At 41.0% G+C, this 17,001-nt stretch overlaps 1 protein-coding gene across 8 annotated transcripts in view; it reads right to left on the bottom strand.

The window, feature by feature from the left end:
- ARNT2 (aryl hydrocarbon receptor nuclear translocator 2) overlaps positions 1–17,001 on the bottom strand; it is a 107,269-nt gene that overhangs the window by 50,436 nt on the left and 39,832 nt on the right. The gene's annotated exons all lie outside the window — the stretch shown is intronic.

A 17,001-nucleotide genomic window follows, 5' to 3' on the forward strand; every position in this document is an offset into this window, starting at 1 on the left:
GTTTTTTCTTCATTTCTATACGAATTCTTGAAGTGATGTTAGTGAACAAAAAGCTGCGACTATAAACGTAACTCAAACAGCCAATGGAAATTTCACAGCTTTTGTCATGAAAGAGCATCTATAAATATACTTCAGAGCTACGTGGCTGCTAAGCTTAAAATTGCTGACACAAGTTCCTTTGGCAAGCCTGGAACCCCCAACAAGAAGTCATAGTTTTTAAGATTAACTTTTTGTTTAGCAATGCCTTAGAAGTATGTACCAGATAAAAAACAGTGGTCTAAATTTTGCCCTGACTTACAAAATCACTGCAGGGGGTGGGGGTGAGTCAGAAATGTTTGGTACATAGATATTATGACATAGCTCTCTCAGCAGTTTGTTTCAATAGCCTGCCATGTGTGCTGTAACAATATCTCACCAATTTTGATAAAGAACATGCAATTTGTGTCTTACATATTGCTAGAAGTTTATGAACAATGTGTATTAAAAGGGGAAAGAATTATAGTTGAGTAGACCAAGGATAAAATTTTCAGTTTAGCTCAAACCAGTCTGCCAGTGCATCCCTGGAAGAAGAGGGATTTCTTAAAACATGGCATAACGGGGCTCTCAATAAAGTTGGAGCTTTTAAGTTCATAGTACCGGTGGTATCAGGTGTGCAGAGCGTGTCTGGTAGAGCAAACTGAGAAACAACCTGCTATGAGATTTATACACAACGAGTGTGGCCATGCTGCGCAGGGAAATATTTGTGACAACTTCTTACTGCTGTGAAAGTCTGCAGCTGTAACAACACGACCTCACCTGGGCTCAAGGCAGAAGTCACAGCCGTGTCTCCTCCCCGGGCTCTTTGCTACTCCACGCCTGACGCTGGGAAGGGGACTCCACTCCTGCCAGCACGGAGTTGCAAAATCATCTCCTACCTGCTTTACTATCATCTGCAACTCACTGCAGCTGCTCACATGATGGACCTCAGTGGGTCCCACTCTGCAGGCAAGCAATCTAACATAAATCACAACCTCGTGCCACGCGTGCAGCTCAGTTCAAGGAGATGGTACATTCTGGTGATAGCTCTGTCACAGAACCATAAAATATTCATATTTCTGTGTGTTCCTGTGTCTTCTACACCAGTAATGCCTCTGTAGTGATAAATGCTCATTTAGGTTTCTCCACGGGAAACCTGCATAAAGTACATCTGATGTAAAAGTTGGCAATTATATTCTCATTAATAGAAAGTATTTTAGGATGCTCTGACAACTTCCTCTAACCGAACAGTGCATATGTGCATTTTTTTCCCTTTCTTCTTCTAGTTTCTTAAACAGAACAATTTTAACAGGGAAACGCCATTCAGTGCCACCCCTAGCTGAATCCCCCATGAGCTTCCACATAAATTGGTAATTGCATGTAGTTCACTTTCACGTGAAACTTTTCCCCTCTCCAGCTTCCGACACAACCCTCAGACACAGCAAGCACAGGATGCATGTCTGTGACTGACACTGGTGCCTTGTTACCATTTACAGCAGCTGCACAATTCAGAGGAAACCAGAGTTTACTCTGCTGCAAAAGTGAAAGTGAATACATGACCGCAAGGCTTATTAAAACCAACACATAAATCACTCCAGTTGGTCTGGATATAATTGATAATTTATTGAAATCTACCCATTAGAGTCCACTTTCAGAGGGCAGTATCACTTAAACTGTAATGTACCCGTTGTCCTCTGAATCCACCACGCAATTCAGGAACCCGATCTCAGCTGTTGCTACAAAAAAGGGCTGTCAGAGGGCACCACATAGTTGAGGACAATGTGCAAGAGACTTATTATTTGGGTAAAATTAGAGAAGCTAAATAAAGCTCTTCCCACTGAAGAGAATAGTTAAGCAACCAATTCAAATAGCGAGGATGCATGCCAGGAGTGCTCCCTTCGTGCTATGCTGCAGTGTGTTTTCAAAGATGCTCTAAAAATGTTCTCGTAACAATCAAGGAGACAAAGGTTCAAACTGGCAGTAATAAGCCCCTTGTATGTGCAAGCAGTGAACAGATTACGCAGATACCTTCCCCTTTTGGACCTCCAATTGCTACTGTGAATGTTCAAATACCTTTTCTGTGCTTGCAATGCTTGAGATGAACCCAAGCCAAAGGCTGGCCTGAGCCTACCGGCATTCATGGGGTTTCAAATCTGGAAGTCTGGCTCAAATCCATCTTTACACAACAGCACCAGCCTGCTAGGAAATTTGTTCCTCCACATATAAGCACTGCGTGCTAGGGTTTATAGTCCGATTATCAAACACAGCCTGTTCTTTGTTTGTTTTTCAGTTCTATTTTTTTTGGTGGATCCAAAACTCCATAGGCATCTACACCTAATTCTATCATAAATGCTTTCTATGCTGGATTTCCAGTTCCTAAGAATCCCCCCGTCTGTAATTAGAAAGAAGGGCCCGTTACAGCCCGTTACATGAGGGTATTGTTCTGAAAAAAATTCCATGCAAGTTGCTTTGTCTATTTCAAAAACTATCATATGGTATCCAGATCCAGGACTGGAGTTTGCAGCATGGAAATATCCTTCTTTTGCATCCAAAGGCTACTTCTACTTGCTTTCTTGGTTCAGAATAGGTTTGTTTTGGCCTCATGCACACCAAAATACTGTTGGCAAAGCTCATGATACAACTTTCCATCTTCCTCCAGCTCATGAGTAGATCACCTGCTGTCCTGCACAGAATCTTGGAGTTCATAAGGAAACAGTCTGAACTAATAGAAGGAGTCTCACATTGCCTTCAAAACAATAACCTTCAGCAACCCAGCAAATTTCATGCTGTAGAGGATAGTGTCTTGCCTTAGAAAGAACAAGCCGGGTATTTCATAATTATTCTCTGCCACTGGATTGTCTACATACTTCTTTCCAGGCAAAATAAAATGAAGGTGAAACTAAGTTTGGTTTGGACAAGATAACAAAAGATGACTTTGTGTTCATCAAAAACACTCCACAGGCTACTCAGGGAAGAAAAACAGAACGCAGGAATACTGCACCAAAAAATTCTTATGAAAACTAAAAACATCTTTATCTTACTACAAAAAAAAACAGAAAAAGCAAGAGAGGGATGCAGGAAAACAAGAGGAAATAATGAAAATAAAATAGAAGTGATGGTCAAGGTACTGAAACTTCTGGATACAGATACAAACGTAAGCTGACCCGCAAACTGAAATGTTAGAAAACAAAAGACTTATTCTGTGTTGATGCTCCCTGCTCGTAATTGAAGCCTTCAGAAAGCAGCAGCAGTGATATGTACTCCCAACTACTAGCTGCCAACCCATCACACAGAAGCGCAACCCTGCAAATAAACTACTTATCATTTATGATTTTGTAGGGAGGAAGCATAGAAAAGACTTGATCATCCAGGAGAGCCAGCATCACAGAGTGGTCTCTGTTACTGTATTTTGGTATAGGAAGGATGTGAAGATGTGAAGGCAGCAGTGGTGGTTGGAAGGCTGATTCTCCACAACAGCCCAGCAGGTACAAGATGTTGTCCGCTTGTCCACTGCTTGGGACAAACAACCAAGCTCCAGAAAACTAACTCTTTTTTTTCCCCCCCCTCTCCATCACCAGTTTGCACATATCCACCAACTACTGCTGAAAATTCAGCTTTACACCAGCTGACAGAATTGTTCTTGAAAACAATAGATGCATTATGAATACATAAACAAAATACTGTCAATAAGCTTAGATAGCCTACAATTCATCAATTTATTTTAAATTACTCTTGCTAAACTCATGCCAGAGCAAAGTAATTATTTTGCATTAAATCAACAATTAAAAGAAAAAAAAAGACAATTTAAAAATGGATACCATTATAATAGTAAGAATTGCAGTTACGTCTCATGTTTAATGCATCTCAGCAAGTGTTTTAAGCTTTATTAAGTTTAATAAATAAACTTCCACCCTGTGGATCCCACTATAAAAAAAGTTACAGATGATCTACAAATATGCTAAGAATCAAAATAGAAATACGAACACAATATGGGTGTTCTCCCTCCAGGAAATCATGTTCATAAAAACCAGAGGCCGCTTGCAATATACAAATAAAACAATATGCACTCAGATTGAGAAGAAACTGCCACAGCCCGGAAATATGCTGCTGGCCATCCAAGTACCTTCCAAAAAGAGAGCATTCCTTCAGCATCTCAACACCAAAATAGGAACTACATGGAGTGAACACACTGAACAACACAATCCTAGTAAAACTGTACCCACGAAAAATGCCTCTTTGGCCCCTCATTGAAAGGGGAGCACAAACACAAGCAAGAAGAATAGCCTAAATATTTCAAAAATAGGTGGACTTATGACCATCAAAACTTCGTATTACAAACCAGGGACAGAATCACCTGACTGGCACCAGTTACAGCGTGCACCCAAAAGCCAAAACTGATTTTACAGCATTCCTCTCACTCCCCTCAGAGGCTGCAGTGCAGATCTCACAGGCAGTACCTGCTAATCTGTTGTTTATTTTAACACCGCTACTTCATAACGGTCTTTTAAACCTACGACAAAAACACCAATTCTTAACAGCACTTAAAATACACAAAGAGGTCACAAGGAACACACATTTCTAGAAATAAAGCGCCTGATGAGGTTGTTTTTACAAAACATATTTGCTACCTCGTGATGCTTAACTCATTCACCAAATCGCCCTGCCACGAGCAACCCCAGCATGCCGGCACTGGCGTTCCTTAACACACTCACTTTCTCCTGAATCAGACGCAGCACCGCCACGCGGGACAGCTGCCAGGACTTGGAAGGATGCAGAACAGATGGGTTCCTACCAGACGGGAGGCTCTTCTCTTTCACGTTTCAGATTTATGTGAAGTATCGGAGCTGCGTTGTTGAGAGTGTACACATAGGTTTAATTCACGCGTGGAAAGTGGTTGAGGGTCTGGGTGCTGTTGGGGGCTGTTCTCCAGGCTGTCTCCCCTCTGGGTGTAGGAGTCCTTGGATTTTGCATGGAAGACAATCACAACCCCATGCACACCTCCTGCCCTTGCTTCCCAGCTGGCTTGGCTGCAGAGATGATGTGACTTTCCTACCAGAGACTTCACCCTACCTCCAAGGCTGTACAGCAATACAACATTTATACCTCTCTCTGCTGCCGTATAGGATTTCATGTCCTGGTCCAACCACTCCTGGGATCTTCAGGTATCCAAGAGGCTCAATACAAAGCACCTTTAATCCTTAGGCTTTACCAAAAAGGATAGTGACAGCAGCAGGCAGAGGTGGGCAAAGGAAATAAATGCTGCTTCCAGTGTCTCCCCATGTCCCCTGTGGGACTGGGAGGGCTGGAGGTGGCACCTGGGTGGAACAGGGCATAGCAGGGCCAGGAGCATGGGGCAAGACTCTGTTGGGTGACAACAGGCAAAGCCAAATGGGGCACAAATGCCACTGACACAGCAGTGCTTCCAGCATTCAGCAATTCTCAGTTATGCAGAGAAGGTGCATGTGGAATCTCGTAGCTAGAGACCTAGAGGAACAAGTCATAGCTCTTTCCTGCCTTTGTCCCACTTGCCATTTCACAAGGAAAACTGGACATATTGACAGATTGCATGTAGGCAGGTCTTCCAGCATTGAGTCAGGACGTTGCTCGACTGCTCAACAGTGTGTGTTGTGCAGAGTAACCATGCCATGCAGAATAACCCCAGACATCCAGAAGAATGAAGCCGTAGGGATGATGATATGCCAACATCCCTTGAGAATATCACACAAATGTTAAATCAAGTCAGCCTTACAGAGCCAGGAACAAAATCAGGGACCACAAAGGGCTTCCCAGCTGTCATTATTCTGCACTCATATCAACCAAGAAGATCATGGGATGGCATGCATAAAATGCGGTTGCTCTTGCTCTGAAGATGAGTGCCTTCCACACAAATGTTATGGAACTGCTTTAGCTCTCACAGGCATAAGGCTTCTCTGCTCTTGTGCACTTGTTTTATCACATAGCAATAAGCAGCACTGTATCCCACATTACAAAGCATCACTAATATATCAATAAGCAAATACATCAGTATACAAAACAAATAACTAGCTGCAAGCATGTACTTCTTGTTGGCAGACGTTCAAGTAACATTCAAAGGAGATCCATACCCTTTTTTTTTTTCCATACCCTATTTTAGAGATGAAAAAACTGAAGCAAAAGAGAATCATTTTCACTTGGCCAGCCAGAAGCAGGAGGTGCAGTTAGGATCAGGGCCCGAGTTCACAAAAGCGATGCAAGTTATCAACACACTGTAGATGTACACAGTAATTCTCAGTAACATAATCTACAGTGATTCTCAGAAAGTCCATAAAGTCTCGTGACAACTTTGTGCTTATGGGGGCATAATCAGCTTATATGTGAAATGTACAACTACACTTCCAAAAAAAGACTAAAGACTGGGTGGCTGATTTATCTGTCTTTAAATCCAGTGATAACCTCTTGGTGTACCAGTATAAAACCTGAAATGAATTAGCCCAAATGAGGAAAATAAACTGCACTTAAATTGAATACCCCACGTTCATGATGCTACTGAGAACCAAAAAAATGCTTTCTGTTGCTCATTTTTCCCTTTGCACTCAGGAAAAAATTCCTGAACTACCTATCCTTAATGATGGATAATGTTCCATTTATAAATATAAGCCATCAAAGCTCATTTTTCTCACTGGTCTAGCTCCTCAGGGGGACTATTTGACCCTCTCTAGTGATATGAAGGTTTACATCATCTAATTGCAAAAGGCGTTGTATAAGCGTTAGAGTCAAGTTATGACATTCTTATAATAGAATGAAGAGCCGATCCAATCAACAGCAAAGTATTTTTTTTTCAAAAGAGACGAAGTAATGCAGTTGAAATGTAGCTATTTTTAAAATCTGTCTGTCCCCTACTTACCAACTGGAGATACTAACCAGCAAAGGGGGAATTGAAAAACCTCCTCCCCATCCCCCCTTGTTTTTTAATAAGAACCCCCTCACATTACACAGCTGTTTGCCTAATACAACGTGTTCTTATAAAAGCTCATGAGGCCAAAAGGTCTCTGCTGTGACTGCCTTCAAGTTTGAGTAGCCAGACTGCATCACGTAACTCTCCACAGTGTTGGGCAAACATGCATCCTTTTAATTAAATTAAAAATGAAACTATGTGGGCTTTTAAGACACGCTGTTGAATTAACTTTAAGGGACTATCTGAATGGATAGTATTACAGATCACAAGCAATTTTCTGTGCTGATGGACCTAGAAAAAATGGACCAGAAAAATCCCAAGCAAATAATTCAAAGCGTATCTTAAAAGTTAAGTTATAACGTTAAAAAAAAAAAAAAAAAAAAAGGAAGGACTAAAAGTATTTGGAACTCTCAACAAGTTATCTTATGTATGGGAAATGTTCACCATGCTAAATAAAGTAGTTTCTGCAAGGTCATACACCTGAGCTCTCCTTATACAAAAATACAACAGCACTCTCTCTCTATTTCCAGTTCCCCACCTGTAAAGTGGGATGGTGATCCTCTCTTTTTCCATCTTTGCATTGACCATTTAAACTTGTGCAGCAGCTTTATTGTGCTAAAACGCTGCGTAAGGCCTGAAAGACATATTCTGATCTCCACAGATACTTCTAAACCAATAAATACCACTGAGTTCATGTCTCCATGAACTGGGCACAGTTGTGGCAGCAATTCTGTAACAATTATCAGATGCATTTGAAGGAGCAGAAGAAAATTATCACACTAAGGCCTGCCAAAGACCCAAGATACAAAACTCCTCAAAGGCAAAGCAGCCTTTCTACAGCTAGAAAAAGGATCTAAAACCCCAGAAAACAGTTACTCCGAAGTACCATTAGCAGAAACTCCCACCACAGGAAAGCCATCTACACTAACTCTAAGATGCAATTTATTCTTTTACCATTCACAGCTGCATAATAAATAAATACATAAAGCTTGTAAGTAGCTTTTAATTTAAACTATTTGTTCCGCTTGAATGCTCAGCAGGAAGCTTTACTGAAAAACACTTCTGCCAAAAAAGCTTCAAATTCTTGCGTTCTGAATTATTTGTATTTCATTATCAAACTCAAATAACTGGAATATATGTTTTATTAGTAAATATTAGTATCATCTGGTTCTGAAATTAGGCTGTGGTCTGTTCCACAAGCCAGTGAGACACAATGGAACAACCCATTAGAGAAAATAAGTAATGAATGCTGGATGACTTTTTGAGATATTTTGCTGTGGACAGAACTAAATTTAAACAAAAGAAGGGTAAGAAAGCAGGAAGAAAACAAAATGCCCAGGGAAGCTGCTTGCTTGACACAGGCTACTCCTCCACTACTTTAGTTCAATGAAGATACGGTATATATGGCAAAACATCGTAACAGGTTTTAATTCTCCTTTTGGAGACTCAAGACATTTATGAATTACATGCAGAAGTCTCCACACTATGAAAACAGAAAGAAGAATATGCTTGGTGACTTAAGTTCAGATCTAAGGCACTACAATAAAACAGACCAAGTGTCCAAAGGAGGGCTACGAAGATGGTGAAGGGCCTAGAGGGGAAGACATGAGGAGCGGCTGAGGACCCTTGGTTTGTTCAGCCCAGAGCAGAGCAGGCTGAGGGGAGGCCTCATGGCGGCCTGCAGCTCCCTCACGAGGGGAGCGGAGGGGCAGGTGCTGAGCTCAGCTCTCTGGGGACAGCAACAGGACCCGAGGGATGGCATGGAGCTGGTATAGGGGAAGGTTAGGCTGGGTGTTAGGAAAAGGTTCTTCACCGAGAGGGTTGTCAGGCACTGGAACAGGCTCCCCAGGGCAGTGATCACAGCACTGAGCCTGACAGAGTTCAAGAAGCGTTTGGACAATGCTCTCAGACACAGTTTGATTTTTAGTGGATCTATGCAGACCCAGGAGTTGCGCTCAGTGGTCCTTGTGGGTCCCTTCCAACTCAGGATATTCTATGATTCTGTGATCACATCACAGAAAACTGGTGATAGGCCACATTACCACGCTAGCAGTGTCCTGCCATATGGGAAGCATTTCCCTCCACCTGGCTCTGTGCAGGACCAGAGCAGAGCAGGTGGGTGCCATAGTCCCAGCAAGCTGGCAGGGAACAGAAACAGAATGTGGAAGTGAAGCCTCTGCTGTCCCTCTACTATGAAATAGAAAAGCTTAAGCTAAGGAGGAAAAGATGCCAGCAGCATGTGTTAAGCCAGTTATCCCCCACTTGAAGAAAGCAGATGCTTGGGGTGGAAGACTATCACTCCAAGGCACCGCTCCTCCTGCTCCTACAACTCATCACACAACAGTAAAATATTGTATTGTATTGTATTAACTTAATTGAGACAGCACAGCAGTCTAATGGGACTGAAGGAAAAGCTGGTTCCCCACAGGGCAGATATTAAAGCTAATACTGCACCCTCCCAGCATCTGTGGACTTTCCATTGAACCATCCGAGATTTACAGTGGGCTGTAAGCAGGGCCAGTGCCAAAAGGCTCCAAGAGGCACACTTGGACTGCTTTATTGGCAACGTGCTAACCAAAAAAGTTGAACATTTTTGTAAGGTATTTGCGAAACATCGATCTTTTTCAAAAGGGGAAAAGTTGCTAACTCCATATATTTCATCACGTATGAACACAGTATAACAAAACAGAGCAGGTTGAATAAATATTGAACATTAAAACAACAACAGAAAAAAAAAATCCAGCAACTGAAAATGATCCAGTCAAACATCTGTGATAACAGACCTAAGTACATGGCACTTTCCAAGTGAGAAACTCATGATGAAGACTAAAGAGAAATAACAACCACAAAACCCACTTGCACATGCATGCCCAAGCACCTGAAAATCCACCCTAAAAGCATTCCCTAATGCTATTCAGGTGTTGTAAGTCTGTCTTAGAGTACTAGGCTAAAGCTGCTTCCTTATTTTTGTAAAAACATGTACTAACCTCTTTAAACAACCACTATAATTAGTAAAGTCACGTTAAAAGTTGAATTTATTATCACTAGTTTTCCTTCCAGTACTATCCACCCATACCAAGTGCCTTAGCAGCAGGGAGACCACTGGATCAGTGTGTTTGTGTAGGAGTTGCTTTATGAACTGTTTTATGCACAGCTGACTTCTCCCAACATTTGGGATTTTTTTTCCCCAGAAACAACCCTTGAGACCAAAGCAAAACAAAATTCTCTTGGAATAAGTTAAAGAGATTAAATGTACCATACATTTAAAATACGATCATTTGAAAGTACCTATTTTTTTGAGAGGAAACTACATTCTTCTATTTCTGTGATATTGTCCAGTGTGTCAAAGGGCAGAAATAACCTTCTAAGTCCTCTTCCTTGCATGACCAACACAAAAAGCTAAATTCCATGCTCCTCTTTGCCCCTGTAAGACCATGCAACCACATTCACTGCTCACACAGTCACAAATGAATGATTTGTTCCATCCACTTCAACTGAAAAACTGTGTGACTCACTTGTAAAGGAAACCTCAAGTCCCATACATGTAATTTAATGCACAGAATGTTTAAAAGTTTCCTTGTCTTCCTTCTGGATCTCAGTACATTCACAGATCCAGACAAACCTCATTCACCCACCAAGCTTTTTATTTTGTCAGATAGAGTTGGCAAACCACAGTATATCAAATCAAACATCAACAGAAGAGAAGTGGGAAACACAGAGGCTTTGGGCATCACTTCTAAGCACATTAGTGGGAGATCCAAGATGTACGTGCCATAGCGGCACAGCTTTCTTGTTTCATGCTCCTAAGCATCTACTGTACTAATTCATTTCCTTGCAAACAGAACAGGGTTGGGGGAAGCAAAACATTCATTTCCTTCATACGGCATGTAAAAACAAGTTGAACAGTCTAAAGCAGAAAAACACTAATTCCTTTGCATGGCATTGCCCAAGTTCAAATGCCATCTCTGGCTGGTACTGTGACCTTCTTGCTACCAGAACAAACAGTCCACAAAGCTGTGGGCAGATTTTTGTTCTTTGGAACAATGGCACAGAAATAGGCTGGCGGGTTTGGAAAGCCTTATATCTGAAACATCCTCTTCATTCTCCGCAATGCCGGTGGGACCACATAACTTTGCTGAAAAACAGGTAACACGTGGTGATTTGGTATTTGTCAGAAATGAGGTGAATATTTTCCAGGATTTAAATATGAGAAGATGCCTTGCCAGAATTAGCTTTTTCCACCATAAAACCAGACTGAATCCTGAAATACCCAGTTCACATGAACCACTCGTATATTCTACACAAGACCGCGAACTCACATCTTGAAAAAGCAGGGACAAACTCAATGCTTCTGTTTTCAAAAATTTCTGTTTCCTTCCCCTGCGGGTGCAATAATCCTGGCACAGCTGTCCCAGGCTTCCACCCTTCCATGGAATAAAGCAGGGTGTGGGTGGGTGGAAAATCCCATAAAATATTAAGAGTCAAGGTTCAGACAGTTCTGCAGAGACTTAGAAGACTTCAGGACATCTCATATCATGTATATGGAAACTTCATCTCCTCCTCTTCCCCCTGCCTGCTGGTACTGTATGTTGTTTACGGGATGACTGCTTCTCTTCATCCTAGTGGTTGTTAAGTTTCATGGACATTCAATGAAAACGGTGGATGATGAACCGCTGTTTTATCCCAGAATAAAAGACACATGTAGCTATTAATTCTCTCTATAAAAATAAAAATAATACAACTTGTTCCCTACCTGTCCAGAGGCTAATGGTCTTACTAGGTCAGTCATCCTGTGCTAAGACATTAAAATCTGAAGTATTGAGATCTGGTTTTAATTCTCTGTACTCTGACTTCCTAAGCTGCTGGGCTGGGCACGTTTCAGAGGCAGATGGTTGTTTAGAGTTCATGCACTCAAAAGAGTTCACAGAAGTAAGAAGAAAAAATAAAGAAATAAAATGCTGCCAGTTGAAACAGCCCTCCACATGCACAGTACCTTTCTGATACATAAAACTCTGATAAATGTGCTCTTCAGAACCAAAGGCCAAGGAATAAATTCTGAAACAAGCTTTACTACCACTCTTCGTTTTGTCATCTGTCTCAACAAGGACATACTTATATGAACAAAAGAGAATTTTTTTTTTTTTCAAGGAATTTGAACAGCTCTGGGTAGAAGAACATCTATCTTCGGCAAGTATCTTAATCACCACAAAACAGAACAAAGACAGATTCTGTCAGAAGACGTTTCTGAACTTTTTTTTTGGTATAAAATTTCAGGCACCGATAACTCGAATAGATTTTTTATTATTATTATTAATAGGCTGACCCAATTTTCAAACAGATTAGGAGAAGCTCCCTGGTTTGCTAATATATTGCAGAAGTCATCCCATTAATTAAATGTTTTGATAATACATTACTTTTTTATTAATCATGAGTTTTACTGCTACTGATGATGATGACATTTACAGCGTAGTGGCACTCGATTTGCCAGAGCTGAGTTTCTGGGCATGCCTCAAGTCGGTCTTTGAATCTCTTCAGAGAATTTTGCACATGAAGCCAAGGAAGAATTTCATCCAACTCTTCTTCATATCAGTTGGATCCTCTCCTGAAACGTAAATTCAAGTTGGAGTTCAAAACGCTGACCATGCGTAAGAGTCACATTTGCACTCACAGGCTGGCAGTGTGTGTGACAAGAAGCGCCTTTCTTCTAAGAAAGATCATGCAGAAATCAGAGTTGAAGAATTGACGTGGAGGTGTAAGACAGCTCTCAGCACAAAAATCCTGTGCTGAATTTCAGGAAGAGCATCTGTTGCAAAGGGAAGTTACTCCTAATCTTGTCTCTCACTTGGTTATTTACAGTTTGTTGAGCATTTTTCATCTGTTCAGTGCTATGGAAAGCTTTGCTTTGCTTCTCCACTGGTCTCTGACATTGCCCTCTTTTGAATTTAACACAGTTTTTTTCTCATTTCTACAATTTGACTCTATCTACAGCACCTACATTTTGTCTGTGTGTACAAACTGCACTTGGTAACAGCAAGTTTTGCAGCTGGATAGAAAACTGCATATGATGAAACCATCACCACCAGACAACGCATTACTTGAAGGTTCTGAGAGACAGGTTCCCCAAACCAAACCTCTGTTCAACTAATATGGAGTGGTATTTCCACAGTACTCATGAACCACTGCAAATTGCAGCACAATGGTCTTTTCTTCTAAAAAGGTACCTATCAGCTTAACTTTTGCTGTGGTCAGTCACCATTTCCATCATAAAGTTCTACTTTTTTTGTACTTATAAAATATGGCAATAAAATATTGTGCCAAGACTAAACTTGGAATACAAGTCCTGCCCAGAAGTAACCTCAATTAATCTTTTTCAGCTAGCAACTAAATTGACTTAGTCATTTTTAAATCACTTGAAAACGAAAGCTTTGGAGGTTCTGGTTTTCATCACTTCCTTCCAGTCACAGGACCACAGTTTCAGCATCCTTCATCTACTCAGCTAAAACGGTTTGCAAAGACTTCTTCTCAACATGAGGGTCTCAAGCAGGCTTTGTGCATGGATGGGACTCTTTATCCTGTTCCTCATCTCACCTTAGCTATAAGGAAGCAGAAGGAAGACGTTATATATGGATTACAATGTGCTGTGCTGCCTGGAGCTCCAAGCTGAATATCATACACTCCAGTGTAAACATAGTGGAGGTATTCTTCAAAAGCTGTTTTTCTTTGTACTTTTTCTAAATTCTATCTATCTTCTGGGCCATCAGAGATTTTTTGTTTGTAGCCGTTTAGAGGCTCTCACTTGCATTAGGATTCTACTCTGCTTGCGTTATTCAACCACTTCACAACCTCCAACCCCGAACATGCATCTGAACCCCAACACCCATCAAGCTTCATCAGTGCATCCTAAGAACAAAGAGGTCTTTGCAAATGGATCCTACTGTGGGATCTGATCTCATGCATATTTAAAGTGATTTGTTTTTCCCATCTGCAGATTTCCAGGAACAAAAAGGGAAAATACATTATTACTCTGAATATCTGAGCCATTCTAATTAATCATGCCCATGACACACGCAACCCCTTCTTGGGAGCACCATTTGTTGCTATCAAGTCTCAGCTGCTGTCTTTTCTAGAGCATTTCAAACCATAGATACAGTTCAGCTTTCCCGTTGCTGCAATGTGTTTGTAATTAATGCACAATAAACAAGCGGACAATTGTTCCATTTCCAGGGAAAAATAAAATCTCCAAGGGTATAAAATGAAATAGAAACTATCCATCCTTCCCCATATCCTGAGAGTTAAAAATAGAGCAAGCAATTAACTCTGCAAACAAATCATGTTTTTTAGGCCGCAGTTAAAGAGCCACTTCAGCTTGGCATATGCTTTTATTGCTCCTGAAGTCCTGTCCTCTCCTTATCCATAACTATTCCCTGCTTCTCCTTTGCACTAGCACAGAGTTCAAGTAGCCCTATGATAAGGTGGGCCAAAGAGCTCTCTCTACTAAAACCAAGGGGTTTTTTTTTGCTTAGGTTAGCTCTCGGCTGAACCAGCCCCCTTGATGTGACTCACACTGTAAATGCCAAAGTAATAGAGGGTGAAACGAGGTGAGGATTGCATAAGCTGGTACGACTGCCAAAGAAACGCTCATGCAACCACAGACCCAGTCTTATTCCTGGGGGCAGAAATGTGAGAGGGAGACTGCTTTCTCCACCAGCTCATTCTGTCACTTCTCTCTGGCAATGGTAGCCTCACAAGTTCTCAGGGTCTGAAACATCTTTTCTGTATGACAGGATTGCTAAGAGGTGCTGGGGAAAAAAACAACACAGCAATGCCGTGATAACGATCACCATTAATAACAAACACACACAGAGGATAGTGCTCCGATCCAGCACAAAGCAAGTGAAGGTTCTTTGTCAAGATGCTGTCATTGTTTCCTCAGGTCAAGGGCTGAAGGAGGAGGCTACAGGGTTGAGAAACAGACCCCAAGAAGGTGAGGAGGAAAGCAAAATTAAAAATTGTAAGATTCATTACTCTTTCACCTGAAAAGCCCTTCTCTCTAAGTAGCCCCAGTGCTCAACAGCCAGAGGCCGCTAAACAATGGGTGTTTTCCTGCTGTTCAGGGTGACCTTCACTTTGAGTAAGAAAATAAAAAAAATCAAATGCACAGCTGGCTGGCTTGCACTTTGCTGCTCCTTCAAGCTCTGCATTGGCCTTTGTTTTGCATGAAACGTAACTTTCGAAAGCCTAGAGAGACTTAAGGCTGCCCAAATGGTTAGGTAAACACTGACTTAAAAGAACTGCATTTGCCTACATGACTTTTTTTTTTTTTAACGTCACTATGGCACTCATTATTTCTGTTCACTACCAGTTACTCCTACCTGTTACAGTGCTCCTACTCTGAATATAGCTTGTGTTACAGGAAGGGAAGTGGAATTGGTTGCACAGACCCATGAGTGATGCTCCTGAAGTCCGATTGTATGCTGCTTATAAGCAATTTGATGCTTAGCTGACAGTCCTTAAAGAGGACTGCTTCTCTTATTTAATGGTACTTTGCAGAGTCAAGGAAATACAAGTTTAATACAACAAATTGAAACAGCTTTTAGTTTTATTTATATGCTCCACAGACTGACAAAACTACTGTTATTCTAAAAAAAATAAATGTACTTCATCAGTCACATCTTTAAAAACAAAACTACTCAAAGAGCAGGATTACATGATGATGTAAACCGGTTCACACTTTTTTATTAAAATGCTAGAAAAATTCAGTAGGTACCTCAAAAACTTGTTCTTTCTATTATGATCTTACAGGACATGAGATACATACAACTATATGTCTATGCTTGATTCAGAAGCAGACTGATTATTGTGTTTATGGCTTCTGAGATATTTAGGCAGCCAAAAAAATTGCACCATACAAGTAACCACAACAGGTTTGCAAAGGAAAACTTGCACAAGGTATCCTATATAGTTAGGACCAATTATGCACTGTTATTTGCACTTGCTTGAAATGGCTGTAGTTACACACACTCTCCAGTCCCTAAAAAGCACCTTTCTACATCCAGCCTATATGCACACCTTAAAGTGTGCAGCTCAGTACCCTGGCTCTAAACAGGCTGCTGTTTGCCTCACACCAGGAAAACTTTCAGCTGCCCATGTACGACAGTTTTAAGAGCCTTCTGTAGCAATCTGACAAGTCTAAAAGAGTCAGACAGGAAAAAAGATTTAGCCCTCCATGTACTAGTATTTGAACTTCTCTTTCCACTGGGTAAAGATGGATGAAGTGTAAAAGGAAAGCATACAGTTAAAGGTGAAAGAAATACAGAGTTGGACTTTCAGAAGTGCTCTGTGTTGTCTAGTCGTGCTCCAGTTTGAGCAGGTTAAGCCCACTTACCAAATGAGCACTTTAGAAAGTCTAAGTGTGACCATTAGTTGAGGTTCTGGAGTAATTGCTTCTTAGAGGAAGATGGTACGTGCATTAAAATGTATTGCATACTATGTAATAAAAACCAGTCATTGTGCTCTTTTGCAAATCTCACACATACATTTTAAAGTGGTATGAAACTCAGCTGTTTTGCTCTGCACAGGTTCCCCTAACTGTTCGCTTGGGTTTGATCCATCTGGATTTTTTACCACAGAATCTTGCTTTGAGTTTTCAATATGAATACGGGAAAGCTCTGCCAAAACCACATCACATTCAAACCACAGGAAACCATGAAATTGGCACTGTTTTGACATGGAAGCTGTAAACAGTGTGCAGGTTCACTCTAAACTGGATCACTGTCCTTTGAGTTATGAAACAACAAAACTTCCAGCAAGCCAGGTCAGAATTCTGAATTATTAAAGCAAGGAGAAATTATATGACTTTTGCCTCGATCAGGATTTTGTTATAAATAATTTTCCCTTTTTTTTTCCCTTTAGCTATAAATGTATCACATGGAAGAATAAAATGAGAAGCTGGGTTAAAATAGGATTTAGCGATTTCTCATAGCTCTGATACACAGATTCTATTAAAGACATGATAGTTTCCTATTGGCAAGTCTTGAGCATGAAAAACTGTA

The sequence above is a fragment of the Cygnus atratus genome, chromosome 11 (assembly GCF_013377495.2).
Source record: "Cygnus atratus isolate AKBS03 ecotype Queensland, Australia chromosome 11, CAtr_DNAZoo_HiC_assembly, whole genome shotgun sequence".
Lineage (NCBI taxonomy): Eukaryota > Metazoa > Chordata > Aves > Anseriformes > Anatidae > Cygnus > Cygnus atratus.